Source organism: Macrotis lagotis, chromosome X, assembly GCF_037893015.1.
Source record: "Macrotis lagotis isolate mMagLag1 chromosome X, bilby.v1.9.chrom.fasta, whole genome shotgun sequence".
NCBI lineage: Eukaryota > Metazoa > Chordata > Mammalia > Peramelemorphia > Peramelidae > Macrotis > Macrotis lagotis.
Window position 1 is genome coordinate 53,557,242 of NC_133666.1, and position 21,132 is coordinate 53,578,373.

Genomic DNA, 21,132 nt, shown 5'->3' on the forward strand with positions numbered 1-21,132 from the left:
AGTGGAGCTGGAGAATGTCATGAAAATGTATCGATTTGGTCTACTACAAGGTTATTTATTCATCTGTGCTCTCATTTCAGCAAGACAATTATTCTTCTCCTCCTTAATTGATTCCCCATCCCAGATCTCAGAGTGGCCATTTCAAACATTTTCTCTTTTCAAACCTCTCTGAGCACCTCTCCCTACCAACTTCTCTGATGAAAAAAAAATACACCATAAGCAAGAGCTTCTTCTTTTCTCTTTCTTATCACATACTGATATTTTACTCTTCAGACTCACCCTCCATTGTCTCCTCCTTGACTTTAATTCCAGATGAAGAGTTGGCCCTTATTTTTGCTCCCAAACAACCAATCTACATATGTCCTTGATCTTATTTCTTCTCTTCTTTTCCAGATTACTCTCTCAGTTGTCTCCACTTTCTACTTGTCCTCTGTTGCCTACAAACATACTTATGTATTCTCTGTCCTTTAAAAGTCCCTCACTTGACTAGATCATTCTCACTAGGTATTATCTTTTCTTTCCTCTCCTTGACAAAACTGTCTATATATGACACATCTACTTCCTGTCTTTTTCCTATCTTTTAATCTCTCTGCAGTTGGGTTTCTGATATCATTCAACTGAAACTGCCCACTGCAAAGTAGCCAATGATCTCAGGGATCAAATCTAATGGCATTTCCTCAGTCTTCATTCTTCTTAACTTCCTTGCTACATTTGAAATTGTTATTTGCCTTCTCCTTCTTGGATATTCCTTTCTCTCTGGGTTTTCAAGACACTGTTCTTTCATAGTTCTTTTACCCAGGTAATTTCTTCTTCATCTTCTTTGGTGACTCTACCCACTAACCATGGGTATCCCACAATACCCTTTTCTGGGCTCTCTTCTCTTTTTTCTCTTTCTTGCTTGGTGACATTATCTCCTCTCATACATTCAATGATCATCCAGACCATCAAACGATGGCCAGATGTGTGTGTGTGTCTGTGTCTGTGTGTCTGTGTGTGTGTGTGTCTGTGTCCACCTCTACCTAGATTTTCTCCTGAGTTCACTCCTTCTTCCCTATGACAATTGAGGACACCACCATCTTCTTGGTCATGCAGGTGCACCACCTTGTTGTTGCCCTTGACTGCACTTACACTTACCCCACATATCCAGTTTGTTGCCAAGTTTTATCATTTTCCCCTTCTTAATCTATTTTTTCTCCAATCACATAGTCACTACCCTAGTTCAGGTCTTCATTCACTCTTACCTTGACTTGTCTCAACCTTCTACCTTCTAATGGGGCTTCCCTTCTCATGTACCTTTTTGCCCCCATTGAGCCTCCAAACAGCTACTAAAGGAATCTGTTTAGTTAATTAAGCACTTAGTAAGCACCTACTATTTGCCAGATGCTATGCTAAGTGCTGGGGTGCAAAACAAGGCAAAAGCCAGTCTTTGCCCTATGGGAGCTCAAAAATCAAGGTCACCCTCCTACTTTGGAAATTCCAGTGGCTCTCCATGCCTTCCTGAAATGAATATAAATGCCTTCATTTGTTCTTTAATGCCCTTAAAACCCTACTCCTATCTTTGATCTCTCTGAAAAATTGCCAGAGATTGAGTTGTAACTAGGAGCAGGAAAACGGAAAGACAAACCCAATTTCTCCAGAACCTTTTCATGTCTCAAATGGGACCTTGCAAATATGTAGGGAACACACATCCTTCCACTCTGTATTTGGATGCAGCTCTCAGTAATATGGCAGCATCTACAGGGTACCACAAAACTCAAAGGTTCTGTAACAAACACTTGTTTGTTTTGAAAAATGTTGAGTTTGTCTTAATTCTAACATCTAAGTCTTAAGTTACCTGTACTCATGACTGATAGTAGGAGCTTTAGGATAAATTCAGAATGAAGCTATCACATTCCTGAGATCTAATAGTTATGATATCATCATGAGATCTTAAATTCCTTGGGGAGGAGGTATCTGGTGCAATCTAAATTTCCTAATTCCCATAGTACCCAATATCTTGCCATTTGCCCTATTGAGGTTTGGTAGCTGTATAATGATAGAATACACTTAATATTTTTCTTAGAAAAGTAATTTCTCTTTCTTTCTCTTCTCCTCTTACTGCTGGCATCAAGATTCTTCTTTAATGTTGCCAATCTCTATTGTACCATTTGAAAAGATGAATAAAAATGTTAATTTTTGTGGAAAATGGAAATTTCTGCAATCTTGAACTTAGCATATAATTCACCAATACATTTGAATTTGCTACTTATGTAGGAAGTCATTTTGAAACTAAGCTTCCAATTTTCTTGAAGTGGAAAACATGGTTCTACATTAAATAACAAAAGAAACAAAGTGATGTAAATGGAATCCTAGAGCAAGCTTTTGAAAATAAAAGCAAAAATAATTTTTATGAGAGATTTCCGCCCGTTGGGCAGATTCCTCCCACTATTTCCTCCTATATTAATGACCACCTGTGAAGGTTGTATTTATTTGCAGCATAGATAAAAAGAAATGAAAAAAAGTTAGGTAGGGTTACATTGACACAGTTGGTCCTTAACTTCATTATGTTTAAGTGTGACAAATACACATAAAAAAATTAAGATACTTTTTTCTTGAAAGAGGAAACTTGAAAGGGAAATATAGAAGCAGAGAAATAAGCATTGCTAAGAAAATATAGAATCACTATTTGGCTAATGCTACCGATCAGGACAACTCTTCTGTAAGTATGATAAATTACTACCACATAGGAAGAACCAATTAAATGTACCTGTGTGTTCTGAAGATAGCTAATGGCTTTCAAAGGAGGTCTTAGAATTTGGGATTGCCAACGCTAACCTTGTCAGATGTAGTTACTATTATACTTAGATCCTCTTAAGCTAATTATTATTTCACTTTTGCTGTTTGGGTCAAATGTCTTTGCAGTAGATATGGTCTCTATCAGTTTTACAATATACTGTAATATGTTCCCTTTAGGTTAATTTTTTTTTTAGTTATCACAGAGCTAATATCATCATTAATATATTCATTGATTCCAAGTGATTTGAAATTGCTACACAAAGTAGAAAGTTTAGTGTATTATGTCTCCACAGATTCTTGTGATCTTTTTGTCAAGGCAGTTCCTTAAGGTAGATAGCACAGATGTAGGATCTAGCATAGAAGATTTTTCTTCCTAAGAAGAAATTTATTGCTCAGAAGGTATGTGGATGTTGCATGTTTTGTGAGTTTTATTTGGTATGAATGTGGTTGTTAATTAAAGGTCATGCTAATGTGTGAAAAAAGTGATTTCATAGTGAATTAAAAAGTCCTGTTTCTATACCCTTTAGCACCTCACATACAAGAATCTTTATATCAGTAAAGGGATGTTTTGCAAGTCATTGGGTTTTGGGGTTTATTTGCCTGTTTCTTGATATGTAGGTGCAGATTCTTAGTATAGCCTGGATTTCATTCTTGAGATTTCATGACATGTAGTCTGGACATTCTTAGATAGGAAGAAATTAAACCTAGGGAAGAAAAGCAAACCTTTGAAGGCACTTTCCCCCTCTTGAGTATTGCAGAAGCAACTGGAAAGCTTCAAGGACTGTGATCCTTGAACCCTGAGGCAGGAAACTGAAACCAAGTAGCTGATCTTTCACTAGAAAAGCTGAAAAGCTTTATTGCTGATTGTTCGTGCTTTAGAAACTGAATTTCTGCGTTGAGAAAAAGGAAAAGGGGAAAAGAAAGAAGTGGCTTCTGTATCAATAGGATGCATCTTTCCTTAAGGGGTTAATGTTCTGCTCTTGAGCAAAATTGATTTACTAATTACATTGATTTATGCTGGGTGCAACTCTAATCAATGCATGTGGCCCCACGCCAGGACTTCTCTGTACTAGTTAGTTATTATGCTTAGAGGCTTTTCCCATAGAACCATTTTGGGGACTATTGATGGATCACTACAAAGTCTAATGTATGGGTGCTGAATTAAATAGTGAATGTACATTGCTTTTGCTCGGAGTTAGTCTAAAATTTATTTAGCTATCTACCATCTTGTTCTCCAAAGAGAACTTGGCCATGGCTATAGCAAAGTCATTTCATTGAAAAGTACCACTCAAATATTTGGGAGAAGGTGTAGTTTCCAGTTTCTGTGTGTTTACATCTGTCATTTATAACGTTGTTATTCTGACTTTTCTTAATTCCTTTTCTTTGTAACTGCCACTAGCAAAAATATTTGGCAGTCTCCCTTTGTTGGAACCTGTGCACCTACCCATTTACTGTGAGCTTATGTTTGAATGCCTATAATTTTAGAAAATATGAATGAATCCTATATTATTTCTCAAATACAATTACTCTGATTTCTTACTTTTATTTAATTCTGGACCTACATTTTTGGCCATACGTAGTCCCTCTCCCAAACTGCATTACACACACCTGCATGACAGACAATAGATATTCTTCATCCAATTAGTTTTTTCCCATATGGATCTTTTTTGGGTTATCAATAGATCTCATTAAAAGGCTTTATCATTTGGGGATCCTTAACGTGATCAATGAAATATCATCCATAAACAAAAGCCATCTTGAGAAGAGCACCATCTGTAATGAACCCTTCTTTCAAATTCTCAATTCATAGGATTGTAGAATGTAAGAACTAGAAGGGACCTCAAAGGTCTAGTTCAAACCTTTCATTTCATTGATTCTTGGTCTTGGTTATTGGATGCAAGGTGTAGAATTCTCGACTACAGATTACATTTTTGTCTTGAGTTCCTCACTTTGCAACTCTGCTCTAAAAACAGCTTTCTCAGAGCAAAATGACTAAGTTCCTTAATTCTGGTTTGATTTACTATCCTTGGGGACATGTGCAACCTTTATAGTTGAAACAACTTTCTACCATTTTCTTTGATGCTTCAGGAAAAGAGTGTCCTTGAATTAGTCTCATACAGACCTCCCTTTTGCTGATTCTCCTCCATCACAAATAGCATCAGATTAAGTTTCCAGAGCCACCCCAGAGTATCTAGTAAATGAATAAATAGCACCCGAATAGGTAGAAAAGTCGATGACTCTGCCAAAGTGCTTGCCAACTTAGCATACTTCCCTGACTATCTCTTACATTCAATAAGTTTCCCTTGTATTCTCATGATCTTAAATCACTTTTGTGGCTTAGGTTTTATGTTTAGTAAAATACAGACATAGGTGACAGTATTAGTATCGGAGGAAAAAAAAAGTATTGAGCTGTTAGGCTAGGGATAAAGAAGAAACAAGAGTTCAATGTGCAGAGTGCCTCTCCTTGCAGCAGGTTTATGATGCGTGGTTGGGGTTCCAGGTAATTGATTTTTCATTAAACTCTTATGTGCCTCCTTGTTTCTAGCTTACTGTACAACTACAGAGCCCAGAGACAGCTGTAGACTCTCTTGGCAAAGCCAGCCATATCTTGTGCCCAATGTTTGTGGCATTCTGCAGGACATTAGCTTGATTGAAAAAATGGTAAAGCATTAAGTCTAGAGAATTGACAATTATAATTTTGCAGCATTTCCCCCCATAATCAGGTCTTACCAAGTATAATTTACCAACTGCTCTGGATGGTCTAAATTTTTTTTCTGCTGTTGTGGTGTAACCAAATCGCAATTTTTTTCAGTAGTGTTTCTGAGCCTGTTCTGATTTGGATTGGCATCACCCTGCATTCCCATGAGATTTGTCCTCTCTACCACAGAAACTAATATCCTAGAGTTAGATTCACAGCGGTATAGAAATATCTCATTATGAATACTGCACATGAAAATATAACCACTTGTTACAACTCACTTCAAAAGCATTGGCTGATATTGACTCTTTTTCTTCTGAACTTTGAAGGTTTTTATCCTCAGAAATGCAAAGAAGAAAAATATTTAATTGTTTCTGCAAAGAATCACCAAGTTGAATCAATGAAGAGCCAGATTATCTCCCCAGAGAACAAAAATGGAATATGTAATAGTAGATAAAATTGCTAAAGGAAAGGGTGTGGAGAGACAAGAGAAGAAGGTTGAGGATGGAGATTAGGGGATTGACTACACTCCATAGGAGAAGATTCTAAGGGAGACAAAGTCAGGAGCAGTTAAGAGGTAGGAGGAGCAAGTGTCCTTACCCAAAAGCAAAGGACTTCATATGGAGAAATGTGGGTAGGAATGGCCTCAGTCCCATCACCATCCCATTTTTTGACACTCTAAAGTTGCTTTAGAATTTGAGACATAGGTTGGAGGCTTCTACATATCACTGGAGCTGAGATACAGGGAAGGATGAAGGGGGTCTAAACTCTTAGTGACTTTCTACTCTTATGCCAAGGTAGAAAACAACTGAAAAGGATATGATATTAAGCAGTCAGGAAGTCGCTTAGCATGTATGTGTGTGTGTGTGTGTGTGTGTGTGTTTGTGTGTGTGTTTGTGTGTGTTTGTGTGTGTGTGTGTGTGTGTGTGTGTGTGAGAGAGAGAGAGAGAGAGAGAGAGAGAGAGAGAGAGAGAGAGAGAGCGAGAAAGAGCAGTTCCAATTTCAGTGAGTGTAGAAGTGTTTTAGTAGCATAGTGGAATGGAAGTCAAATGACTGGGAATAGAAAAGATGGTCCCTTATTTCCCATATTCTAGGACCATCTCACCCCCTTCCACCATCTGATTGCAAAAGTTTGCTGTAGTGCTTGCTAGGATCATAGGATCATTGGACTAAAGCTGGAGGGGACTTTGGAGCGCTGGGGCTATCTAACCCTAATTTTTGCTGTCTTTTTGAGTAGTCTTTTGATACCAAATTATTTTAATAATTTATTTATATTATTTAAGAAGAGCAATGACTTAGTAAATGGACAAGAAGCTAGAAAAATGACAACTAACAAGAATATAAAATTAAGAAGTCAGTTTATTTATTCTGGCTCTAAATGCAATCCTTTTTCCATACTGTACCAAGCAGGTACCTTTTCCTCTATGTGATAGATGAAAGTAACTCTTTAATATGTCAATAAATGAGCCATTGGCTTTATAGGTCCCCACCCTTCTACTCATGACAGAAGTTCAGTTACTCTTTTTTCATGGAAGATTAGGCAGGCAGATGGACAGATAAATGGATATGTATATGTCGATATCTATGATAGGCTCCTTGATACCATACATGCCTTTGTAATCTTTTGATTGGTATGGCAAAGGTATTAAAATATTTTTTTCAGAAGAATACTCTCAGACTAGCACTGCTCCAGCTGAGATGAATATCATTCCATGTCTACAAAGGTAGGGAGAAATAATGGGAAGTATCCTCTTTTTTTTGCCAGGAAACCTTAAGGCAGATGGAGAGGGATTTTCTATCTGTCTCCTTGGCTGGCACTAACATTAAGACTATTTAGTGAATTTAAGAAAATTCCTCAAGGTATTTAATTTGTTTAAAGATAAGTTGACATTTTAGGAACAGCTTAACCCTGTCCTGACATTTTTATGCTCTCCAAATAGATACTCAAACCATATCAGGCTATACACTTCCCCAAATTTTCTTAGATGAGAAATATATATTTAAGGTATACCAACTTTGCAGCCTATATGATTTTGTAAGATGAGTACCAAATTATCTTTAAAAAAATATGATGGAGATATGCTGCTTTTACATCACAGGGTGGACAACAGTATGGAAACCCCTTTCTTAAGGAAAAAATTAGAATTCTGTATTAAGGAAACAGATGAAAGACCTAAAAATGTAATTAAATTTTGTTTTAAAATGTGAACTCTTCAGGGACTAGGAATTATAGAACAAATATCAAAGCATTTCACTTATATCATTTTCATAGGACTTCTATGTGACTGTTAATACAGGGATCACCATTATACATTGAAGTGCTCATATATGACTGTCATATGTGCTGTGAAACCAAGTAGGCAATGTCTTGCCATAATGTAGCTAAGTTATGCAAGAAAAATGGTTGATTTGAGGTAAAAATATGAGTAAGAATGAGCTCAGTCCCATCTTTTAACACTCTAAAGTTGCTTTAGAATTTGAAGCATAGGTTGGAGACTTCTACATTTAGCTGGAGTTGAGATAGAGGGAAGGATGAAAGGGGTCTAACCTATTCTTGACTTTCCTTTTTTCTTTTTTTTTTCTTTTAGATTTTTCAAGGCAGTGGGGTTAAGTGGCTTGCCCAAGGCCACACAGAACTTTCTACTCTTATGCCAAGGTAGAAAACAACCGAAGCTAGAAGTTAGATGTTTCCTAATGGAAGTTATGTTGAGGTCTATCACGTCTTACTCTTTTCCATTAGATCTTTCACCAAAGGATTCTCTTCTTTCCCTTCGCTTCCAATTTGGTTTTTGAAGCTTTCCTTCCTGATTTCTTGAGCTTGCCCTAAGAGAACCACCACTGATTTTGATACTATGTTTTAGAGAGAGGATTTGAACACTTAAGTGCCTTTTATATCTTGGAGCTTTACCCAGTTTTTATTCAGTGGGAAGAGTTTGGCCTTTCTTAGTAAATTCACAGGAGTTTCAAAGTTTGTTTCAATTCTCCTCCTTTCCTCCCTTCCACATATAAATTCATGAAAAATACATACACACATAATGTGTATGATGGGCTTGATTTTTTCCTCTGAATGTGTAGGAAGATGTCATTGTGTCCTCCAAAGCACATGTAGAGGAGTTCCCTCTTGCTGGACTATAGGATTTTGGGGGAAGCTGCGGGTAATTCATGAATATTTTTTATTCATAGGATAGGGCAACCTGAAGCTGAGTTTTTTGTTCTTGTTTTTTTTTATTTTTGTTTTTGTTTTTTTGTTTTTTGCTAGGCAATGGGGTTAAGTGGCCTGCCCAAGGCCACACAGCTAGGGGATTATTCAGTGTTTGAGGTCAGATTTGAACTCAGGAGCTCCTGACTCCAGGGCTGGTGCTCCATCCATTGCGCCATCTAGCTGCCCCCTGAAGCTCAGTTTTGAAGTCGATCAGTTTTGCCCTTCAAGGTCCTCACTTTTAGCAGCTCCTCCCTTTCCCCAAGCATTTCCTTTCAGGTCTGCTTTTCCTGGTCTGAGGAACAGCCATGTACTGCTTTTATTCCTGCTGTCTCTCCTCTAATGCTGTCATACTATAGGACTAATATTAGGATTTTAGATATGAGATACACCATAGAATGGTCCCCTAGAGATTATCTAGCCCAGGGAATCTTTACCGGGTGTGTGTGTGTGTGTGTGTGTGTGTGTGTGTGTGTGTGTGTGTATTTCACAGGTGTACTTCAATATAACTGTTTTCCTTTGTAATCCTATATATTGTACTTTACATATATATATATATTCTTCTGAGAAGGGATATAAAGGTTTCATTAAATTGCCAAAGGGGTCCATGATATAAAAAAAAGATGGAGAACCAATCTTCTAAGCTAACCCTCTCCTTTTATAAATGATATTGCTTCCTAATGAGACCTGGAGGAGAAAGAAACTGAGTGAAAGGAATTTGGGTAGTTCACTCCCTTTGTAAATATGAAGATTTCAGTCTAAGAGTATTCCACTAAGGAACAGTAAAGGATTTTTGGAAAATCAGGATTGAGACAGCAGTTAGAGGGAAGAAAAGAGAAAGCCAACCCATTATCTGAACTTCTAAAACTTTGAAAATAAGTTTACCAATTCATTAGGTAAGACAACTTTGAGACCTTTACCGTTTCAGGAGTGTTTTTCCATGCTTCCCTGCATCTGTCTGCATCAGTTTGGAGAACTTTAGCTAATAGATACTGTCATTTGAGGGTGTGGTCATGTATCAAGATGAAAATCTTGACACATGACTTTGTACCGTTTTTTAGATATTTTGACTTCATTTCATAAATACGTAAATACTTGTTATCCTAAGTCAATCCATCTGTCTGTCCAAGCACGTTCACGATATATAAAGCTCTTTGAGAAGTCCATCAGGGATTCACACCGAGCAAGCGCTGACCTAGGACCACAGACTGAAGAACCCCTAAGGGAATTCAGCTGAGAGATGTTATAAAAGGATTTCTCATCTCTCTAATGCCAAAACCCACTGAGGGTTCAGGGATTTTGTTCCAACTACTCACTCTCTGTTATGTGATTTCTTGAAACGTGAGGACTAGTATGGCTGGGGTCATGTCCAAGATGAGGTACATATTTAGGTGGACATTAAGAAGCATTTGAAAAACTTTAGGGAGCTCCTACCCACTGAGGACAGTTGATTTATACCATAGATCAAATAATGCCGTTCAATAGATTTAACAAGTGAATATTCAAGATATTCTGCAATTAGGATATGTTCAAAGGTAGGCAAATAACAATGGTATATTCCTGTGGGCTCTTCACTAATACTTTTTTTAGGGTTTTTTTTTTTTTTTGCAAGGCAAACAGGGTTAAGTGACTTGCCCAAGGCCACACAGCTAAGTAATTATTAAGTGTCTGAAGTCAGATTTGAACTCAGCTACTTGTGACTCCAGGGTTGGTGCTCTATCCACTGCACAACCTAGCTTCCCCTTACTAATACTTTTTGGAAAAGGATTGATATTTAAAGGCATTCCAGCATGGCCTAGAAAAATGAATATCTGCTTTGAGTGCTCCTTTGTGGTAGGATGATGAGAAAGGCACTTTACCACTCTGAACCTCAGTTTCCTCATCTATTATGTTGGGAGAGTAATAGCTGGTCCACCTAAGGAAAACCCTTCACAATCCTCCAAATACCATTGCAATGGAAGAGATGAATGCTTGTGATTTCTTTAAATTGTGTTGCCTCAGCTTGGAGGGAATTATTTTACTTTTGAGGAGGTAATTTAGCAGTAGTACTGCATGATAGCAAGAAGTGGAATTAGAACAACAGTTAATAGTTGGGATTGGTGGAACTTTACAACAATCCTGTGAATTGAGAAGGTGGTAAAAACATGAAAAGCATGGCTTCTACCAAAGGCTTATGTGTTTGTGCAAGTGTCCTTCTCTGGACCATGAACTTCCAGAAAAAAAGTCAACTTTTCTTTTTGGTAAATCAAATTCTGTTTGAAATGCATTCAAGTAGTCAGTTATTTAACAATAATCATGATAATAATCACTGATACAGTGTTTTAAACTTTGCAAAATTGGATCCTCACAAAAACCTTGAAGAAATATCATTTTACACATGAGGAAATTGAGGCTAAACATGGTAAAGTTACTTGCCCAGGGTTACCCAGCTTTCTCCTAAGACCACATCCAGGACTCTTGCTCTTTCTACTCTGTGCTGCCTGCTTAAAAGGTACACTGGTATCAGCCCTTTGGTTTTGCAAAGAATGCCTTTGTAATAATGAGTTATTGAATTACAAATCTTTTGCAAGCTAGGAATTTTCTATACAGAATTTTCTTAAGATAGAACCAGCTTGCAGTAGCCTTTGGTTCTAAAATTTGGGCCTCTCTGCCTCCTTATAAAGTATAGGTTCATGTATAGGTTCACCAAACATTAGGTCTGATCAAACATAGGAGAAAACTATTGTGATGGCTTGATGTTTATGACGCAGGGCCAGAGAGATCTTTAGATGTTTGAGTTGTTAGTTTCATCGGGAAGTTCACAATTACTGGTTCTGGAATTCATGATGCCTCAGTAATGATTTAACAGTCAGTGCTACATGTAGGGTCTCTGGGGACCATCAGTTCAGTGCCTCCCAAAAAGCAGAACTGTAGTTCATTTCTGGCAAGGAGCATTGATTCAACTAATTACTATGGGTTCAACCATTGACAATTAAACAGGTCAGAGGAGAGAGCCATACTGGACCCTACTGCTCTGATGAATAAGTGTGCTTGGCATGGTTAAATGAAGAAGTCTTTAAGTTGGATCAGAGAGAAGGACCATGAATGTATTGGGAAACTTTGACTTTGCTAACACTTGGTTTATATTAGCTTGGCCATGTTAGGTTTGAACTGTGAAATTTGACCTGGGTTACTTTTGCTCCATCAAAGGAATGAACTTGAAGGCCTCAGAGTTTCGAAAATGTCTTTAATTTTCTTGATTTGAGGAAGAGATGAGATTCTTAATCAGGACAATGGTATTTCTTTGGCTCTCTGAATTTGAAGTGTATAGGTTCCCTACCTCTCTTCCTCCTTCTTCTTCTCCCTTCTCTTTTTCTCCTTTCCCACATTTCCTCAAACTATTCTTTTCCACAAGATGAAGTACACTGAACATCTGCTCTCATACTGTGCTATATTTTTAGGATGACCATTTTAAAGCATGACCTCCATTTTTATGCATTTAGTGTTTGGGCTGGCAATTATTTGCAGGTGCATGATTGTGCCAATTGCTCTACAATGACCCAACTGTGTACAATGAAGCAGCAAGCCCTCCTTTTGGCGGGGAGGGAGGGGGCAGGGACATATGGCTGACTGAATCAGCCATTGGCCAATTGTGTGAACATTATTAGAGTATGTAATTTAGCACCTGCAAACTGTTAGTGTACTGTGGCTGCAAACAAGAGGTACCCTTTAAGGGAAAAATCTGTTGTCATTTGTGATCAAATGTTTCATTTTAATGATCTGTGTTATTCCATTGGATCTATAATATATAGAGAGAGGAAGGCACTGAAGAATTCTAGTGTTTGACTTTTATGTAAACATGATGGGAACAGTGTCCTATGAAAGGTATACTTGATGTGTACTATATGGAGGGGAAGTAGTTTAAAAATTAAGGGAAATGAAACTTAAAAATCTTAGAATTTTAGGGCTAGAAGAGACCCTAGAGATTTAAGTGTTGGTTGTATGGTATCTTTACCCAATGTATAAATTTCATATATGTTGTATTTAAGCATTAAAAGAAGGTAGGGGAAAAGATAATTAGAAATTTCTTCATTCCAAGGGAAAGACCAGTTAGTATCTTGAAACAATTCCTTTGTCATGATAAAACTGAAATCTCTAAGGAACAAGGAATTAAATGACTTTTTTAGGGTTCCTGACTCCAAGCCCAGTTGCTACAACATGAAGCTGCCACTATGATCTATTTGTGGATACAGGAACCAAATTTGTTTGTGGATAGTTAACTTAATCTTATTAAATCTAGCCTCATTCTTTACTTAAGCTCTGCATAAATTGAAATGGAAGGTGACATTTCTTTGTGAATCAACACTTGTGAAATTATAGTCTCAATTATTTATTGGTATTATTATTATTATTATTATTATTTTAAATGTAGGAGACAGCATGTTGTTCTAGTATTAAATACAAGGTAAATGGCAGCTATTAGCTGCCAGATAAAGTGCATTAGGTATGTCCATCTTTCTCAGTGTGCAATATGTCTGGAAGCCAAAATATATTAGGTAGAGAAATTCTGTTGGTAAACCAATTAGAGATTTGGATGGTGGCTTGAGAGAACTGGATTAATTGAAGACTGAGAATACTTTAATCAAATATATTTATTAAACATAGATGCACTGGGGGCAGCTAGATGGCTCAGTGGATAGAGCACCGGCCCTGGAGTCAGGAGTACCTGAGTTCAAATTTGGCCTCAGACACTTAATAATTACCTAGCTGTGTGGCCTTGGGCAAATTGACTTGACCACTTAACCCAAATGCCCTGCAAAAACCTAAAAAAATCATAGATGCACTGGGTACTATCTTAAGGGTTGAAGACAACACTTGTTTTTTATGTTTTAGGAATGCACAGAACACTAGAAGGGAATATTCTGGTTAAGAGAAAGATAAATAACACTTTTAATTTGGGTAGAGCTCAGTGAATTTTTAAAAACCTATCAAATCTATTTGAGACCTAGGTTTATAACTAGAAGGCATGAATTTGAATTTCAGTTTTGTCACTCAATAACCATGTGACCTTGCACAAGTCACCTTATCTTTGAGTCTCAGTTGCTTTCTTTGTAAAATATTGATAATAATTCTTGTGCTACTCTACCTACTTCAAGGGATTGTCATGTGAATCCCATGAGATAGTATATATGGATATGTTTTTCATTCTCAGGTCTTAAATAAATGTAACCTGATATAATGCTTTCTTATCTGTTTCTTGCCCAGAAGTATATAGCATTATGCTATATCGGAATGGACCCATTTTTGAATGGGCTGGACCATTTACCCATTGACAGACAGCCTGCCCAACTACAAAGAAAAGCTTAGATACTTTTGCAAATTGCCTTTTTTTTTTCTGTCAGACATAAGTTGAGTTTACCATATGTATTAGCTTGTTGCTTTACAGGAACTGTCCAGCCCCGTTTGGTTCCTCTGAGCTAGAAGTTCTAAGCTCATGTTGCCTCTTCATTAAAACAATAAAATAGATTTTAAGGTTTGCCAAGTGCATTACATTCATCATTTTATTCGAACCTTACAATAATCCTGAGAGATAGGTACTTCAGGCATTATCATATCTTCTTAATGGATGGAATGACTGAAACTCAAAAACATTAAAGAAACATCATATGCACTGCTCTGCACTTGGGGACCTCCCACAGCTTGGCTTTAGTAGGTGTTGCTTATGGTTATTCATTAGCCTCTGTAAAAGTTTACACCCCTATTTATATTATAATTTGCCTTTGTTAGTCACCACTCTCAGTTCCACAAAAATGTCAGATGTTTGATGGGTAATTTGCTCTGCTTATTGGGATATTTAATTTACATTGTTTAAGCATTCAGATGGAATTTTTAGTCGATGTCTATGTCTGTTGTCCATTTCCAATTTTTTATTTTCAATAACTTGCTTAAATATGTCTGAGTTAAATCTTTCTATTTTCATCCCTTATTTTCAGAGCTAAGATCAGAATTTGTTTAAAAAAATAAGCAAGAATTATTATAGAAATAAGATGTGGCTTACTTTGCTTAGCTGTTGCGTATCTTATATAATACTATTTTTGACAATTTAGTTTCAGTTCTCCCCAAGTTACATGCTTTGAGATATTTATTCTGTAACTGAACAATTCTCTATAGATGAATATTTCCCTTAACTTACATTGTAAATTTATAAAATCCCTTTGATTCTCCTAAACCATACTATTTTCTCTAACATTGAGGAATCTCTCTCTTTGCTTCCTTCTAATTATTTGTAGATTGTTGTATCCCACTTGCCACTGCTTAGCCAAATTATTTATATACACATATATATTTATATGCATATACATACATACATACACTTTAACACCTTTGTTCTTTTATGGCTTTGTCTATGTTTTAGATCATTTTCATCAAGAACCTCAATCACCTGCTTCTTATCATCTGGAAAGAAAATAAAGTATCATTATTAGTTTTAGTTCAAATGGAGAAATGATTTTATTATCTTTTTTAATGACATAAAGCTAAATTTTAAAAAGTTTTATTGATATTTTATTTTTCCATAGACCCATATTTTCTCCTTACTCTCTTCATAAAAGCCATCCCTTATAACAATGAATTTTTTCATGAAAAATTAAAATAAGGAGAAAAAAGAGGAAAAAAAACAAGCAAAAATTTGTCAATACACTGAAAATATTTAATATATTTGCATTGTTCAACTCCATGTATCTCCCACCTCTGCCAGAGAGTTTTGGAGAGGTGTCTTCTCATATTTCTTTGAGACTAAGCTTTTTTTGATATTACAAAGACATTATTCATAAATAAGTCATGCTGATTTTCTGATTTAAGAATTTTAGTGATTGGAGTAGCAACAGCTTGTTTTGAGAAATAACCACGGGATACTTTCCTTTTTCAGGTACCTACAAAGGGCAGGTTTGACTTCATTCAGCTGGAATAGGAAAATCAGGTCACCTAAAGATTTTCAATAGTAACAATATATAGACTAGGTACTACCATACTAATATTAGATTTCTAATGAACTATAAGCACATAAAAGTATATATAAATAAATTTCTGTCCTAAATATGCATTTTATATATGCAGATCTATATCTATCTCTATCTCTCCTTCTCAGTGTTTGTCAGAAAGCATGTTGGATTTATAGTCAGGAAAATCTGGGATGAAATCCTATCTGTCACTTACAAGCCTCTTGAGCCTCAGTTTCCTGATTTGTAAAATAATAGTAATAATATCTTTGATCCCTGCAAAATAGGATTGTTGTGGGATTTCAATGAGGTAAGATGTGTGAGGAGCATCAATAACCTTTAAAAACTATGTAAATATTTATTTCATGGCAAACAAAATCTGAATGGAGAAAAAGGCACCATAAAATGTCAGATCTGAACAGAATTTTGGAGACTGTATATAGTCCTAAGGTGTTGGACTATAGATTTCCTTCAAATTTTGAAATTATAGCATTATTTTTCTAACAAGAAACTCTCAGATCTTCTGGAGATACCAGTTTTTTTTGTGTGTGGGGACAGGAATTTGAGATTTGGCCCAGTTGGGGGAAAAAAAAAAACAAGAGAAATCTCTATTCATTTTGTATCTTTAGATAAATAAGAGAACTTCTCCATACTTAAATGCCCCCTATGAAAAAGAGAGATTACATGACTCACCTTAGAGATTGTTGTGAATGATTTCACATCAGCACTTATCAGAAATTTTTTGCCATGAATAGAATCCACTTGTCACAAGCTAAGTAACTTGTCATGATTTCATCTTTCTTCAGTGTCCTACTTCAAAGTCAGAGTTAGTGAGTGTTGATGAACTGGAACTGAAGAGGTAACTTCTGAAAGTGTAATGTAATATTAGTGATTTATAGGAATCCAATAGTCATAGACTCATAGAATGCTATGTCAAAAAAGGACTTTAAAAACCTTCCACGCCAACATCTTCCTGTTACAGAGAGCAACTGAGTTCCCAGAGAGATGAAGTGAGTTTGGTAGGATAACTAACTAACATTGGCTCTTTTGCTCAGCATCCTGTCTGGGGAAACAGTTGCTTGACCCATTTCAGTCCTTGGCCTCTTGATTTCTGATTTTCTATTTCTGCTTAGCAGGGCCCTTGTAGATTTACATTGTCAGCAAACTGTGTGGTATGTGACTCGGCGGTACTGACATTGCCCCCCCCCGCCAAAGTCATCATCCTCACTAACCTATTACTGTTTTAAGTTCCTTCTGAAAATTTGTAGATATATTAATTAGCTTGAGGAATTCATTATGTTCCTTAAGAAGATGACTATATATATATATATATGGAATTAAGTAGTTATTACACATATATATGTATAACTATATAAATCTATAATAAATAAAAATAAGAGTCATTATGAATGGGACAAAGGATGAGTAAATTTGGATAGACAGAGAGGAAATAGGGAAAAGTCTCGTATTTGGGGCAGTACTGACAAGTTGCTTTGAGTAACCAAAGGATAGGAACGTTCAAAGGAGTGGGAATAGAAAAAGCTGAATTTGTGGGTAAAGGATATTATCTGGCAGGTTAAATGAGAACCAAGAGATAAAAAGAATAATAACTAAAATTGATAGAGTATTCACTTTGTTCCAGGCACTGGGCTAAACACCTTACAATGATCTCATTTGATCTTCACAAGAGCCCAGGGGGTCATCTGAAGAAACTGAGGCAAACAGAGGTTAAGCGATTTGCCTGGGTTAGTAAATGTCTGAGATTGGATTTGAACTCAGGTCTTCTTGATGCCATGCCAGATGCTCTATTTACTGTGCCACTTTAGTTGCCTCTAACATAGATAACATGTGAAAGCATTTTGTAAACTTTTAAAAGCACTGTCTAAATAGCTATATCATGGTTAATAGATTTTGACTTCTAGCCCAAAGGGTAAATAGGAAATGTTTCCTCTGAGTTGGTTTTAGTGTCTCAACCTAAGGAAATGAAATTACTTGAATTGGGAGAGCCAAAGATGCCAATGGAATTTTTCACACAAAATGTTTCACTACCCCTGCCACTTTACCTCAGAAAATCAGTGCCAATTCATTAAGGTCAATGACCTTGATATCTCCACAAAGGTGGTGATACCACACAGTCAGTAAGATGTTTAACAGTTGGTCATTGTATTGGATTGTGTTTGGAGCACTGATCTATCTTTATTCTTTCCTATGCTTGGTACTGGACATTTTCTAATTCTTTCTTTATTGACCTTTGCTAGCATTAGACATGCCAAAGAGCACTTGGCTTTGCATATCCATGGCTCTTTTTGATGCACTTACTGGAAAATGAGACTATATTATTTTAGATGGTGTTTTCCATTGGCAAAACTAGTGAATCAAAAAGTATGTGGCAGTCTTTTTTCCTGGAAGAGTTCTGTTCTATGTTGGAAGCAAAAAAAATGAATTGTTAGTAGGTTGGCCAATGTTTAAACAGTTCTGAACACTGTTCCTAAACTTATTTCCGAATTTAATTTCTTTTTCATTTGTATCCAGTAGCAGCCTTTGGGTTTATTTCATGCCAGGATTCCCAAACCAGTTCTTGCCCATCGTAAAGTAAAACCAATTTGATATTTCCTTCCCACCTGCTCAAAGACCTCAATAAGTTCTTTGTTTGATATTCCTGTAACATATAAAAAAGATGGCTGAATGAATTAGTTACTAGCAGGAGAAATGATTACCATTCTTATTTCACAATAGACTTGGTACAAATTATCTTCCCTGCTTTAATTCTGGTAATAGTTTAAAAAAACAACAACAATGTTTTTCTTTCTACCTCTGTGCTTTGGATTTATTTATATAACATAGAGGTAGTTAACACTTTTTTAGTGTAATGCATTCATACAGTCATCTTAATAATTTCTTAGCTATGGGAACAGGACCATTATGCAGTTCTTGCAAAAAATTTTAGTTAAAATTATTTTACAGATAATTGCATTTGTGTCTTAAGTGTGTTTTATCTTGCTTTTGTAGCTTTTAAAAATTACATGTCAACACATTTTAGGCATCCAAAGAAACTATTAAAAGATTGTTTTTATTCTTGGTTTGAAAAGCCTGCCTTTACACTTATAGAAATTAAATGAGGGTAAATTCTGTTCTGGATCTGATTCTCAATAGCAGAGGGTGAATGGTTGCTGGGGTGATCATTATTGGATCTCTGGGGGACAGTGATAAGAATTTTTGATAGAGGAGATAAGGAAACCCAGGTATAGTCTGCTACATGCCCCTGATTTCAGGAAAAGCAGTAAAATGGAACAGGGGAGACAGTCTTAAAACTGATGGGCATTGTTCAAGAAAGAATTATAAAGATCTCAAGGGAACTATTTCCATAGAAGAGGGAAAATTGGGAATTATCCAAAGAGATTGATGTGGATGCACAGGGAACTCACCAAGTAATTTAGATTTGAAAAAAAAAAGGATATTTCAAAGATGAAAGCCAAGCTAGAAAACAGAGAATGAACAGAAGGTTTCATGATTCTATAAAAGTAGTATGAGAAATGCCAAAATTTAGAATAAGTTTATGTAAGTGAGAGAAATTAAGGATAATGAAAAAAGCTCCTTTTAGAGAGAAAGGGAGATCAAAGTCAGGCCTGGGCCTTTGCTTGGGGTTGATGAGATAATAATAACCAACAACTAAGAGAAGATGGAGCTGCTCAATTCTTTGTTTTTCTGCTTTCTTTGAAAAGGAGAACAAGAAGGAGCTGAAGCCCAAGATAAGTAAGAAGATAGTCAGAGAATACTTTGCTGCCCTGGAATGAATTAAAAGTTGCCTAGTCCTGAAAGCGCTGATAGGTGTGATTGTCACTCTGTCACTGACACATGAAAGATAGTAGAAAAAAAGGACTAACATCAAATTAGAGGAAAACAAATGTTCCAATTTTCAAAAGGGGAAGAGGACAAAGTCTATAACATAGAGGTCAGTAATTCTGACATTGCAGGGAAAATTTTAAACAGGTCATAGAAGAAATGGGCATTTATTTAGATAGGGAAGTAGTGTTTACAAACACCAACACAGCTTTGTCAAAAACAGGTTATGGGGGGCGGCTAGGTGGCTCAGTGGATAGAGCACTGGTCCTGGAGTCAGGGGTACCTGAGTTCAAATCTGACCTCAGACACTTAATAATTACCTAGCTGTGTGGCTTTGGACAAGTCACTTAACCCTATTGCCTTGCAAAAACTAAAAACAAAAAAACAGGTTATGTTAGACTAACCTCATTTTCTTTTGTGACAAGTTTACTAAACTTGTAGGTAATAAGAAAACTGTAGATAGTTTCTCTAGAATTTTTGAGCAAAGTTTTCAATAAAATATGACCTTATATTTTTTGAAGAAGAGAAAGAGTTTTAAATTAGATGATAAAGCAATCAGATGGTTTCAGAAATAGTTGGTTGGCCAGACTCACTTGTGCAATGTCAATGTGGCAAGAAGTTTCCAGTGGAACACCCCAGGGATCTATGTTTGACCTTGTTCTGTTTATCATTTTTTATTATTTGTTTGGATAAAGACTTAGTATGCTCTTCAAATTTGCAGATAACACAAAGCTGGGAGAAATAGCTGGGATCCAAAAGGATTTTGAGAGGCTAAAATACTGGACTGAATCTAATAAGCTAATTAATATTCACTAGGGATAAAAGTATTGCACTTGGGTAACAAAAAAATTTTCAACTCCACAAGTATAAGATGCATGAGGCATAATTTACTAGAAATTATTCTAAAAAGTTTCTAGATTCTTTAGTGGACTTTAAGCTCACTATGAATCAGCTTTAGGAAATTACAGACAAAAATTAACATGATCTTGGACTGCATTAAGAGGGGTATTATTTCTGGTAAGAGGAACGTTGCAATATCACTATACCATGCTCTAAAGATTATGTTCACTTCTGCCTACCCTGACTTAAGAAGCATATGGACAAACTGGGTTATGTCACAGAAGTGTACAAAGAAGAAATCTCCAGATAACGTCCTGAAGTCAGAACAGATACAACCCAATTTCTTATGCCTTTTACACCTCCAATATAATATCAATAAAGATATCAGAAATCTTGGGGTGAATTTTTACCTAAAACACATCACCCTACCTCTTTAGCTTGTGTTTTACAATCTCAATTTTTTTATAGTAGGTTTCCTTAAAGTGTGGAGGACCTATATAATTTCTGTGGTCAAATGATATAGGAAAACATTTTGGAAGGGTGATTTGTAATCCATAAAGTGCTTTCTTTTGAAAGTTAGAGCAAGTAAACTAGAAAGAACCCTGGGTTAAGAGTCAGAAAATTTGGGTTTTGGTCCCAGCTCTGCCACTTTCTTGCTGTATGACCTTGAACAAGTTACTTCAGCTTTCCTTGCCTCAGTTTCTCAATGTATAAATGAAAGAAATTGGCCTAAGGTCCCTTCCAGTCCTAAAGTTTTATGATTACCTAATTTCTGGCCCAGGTGATGTTTGATCCTGAAA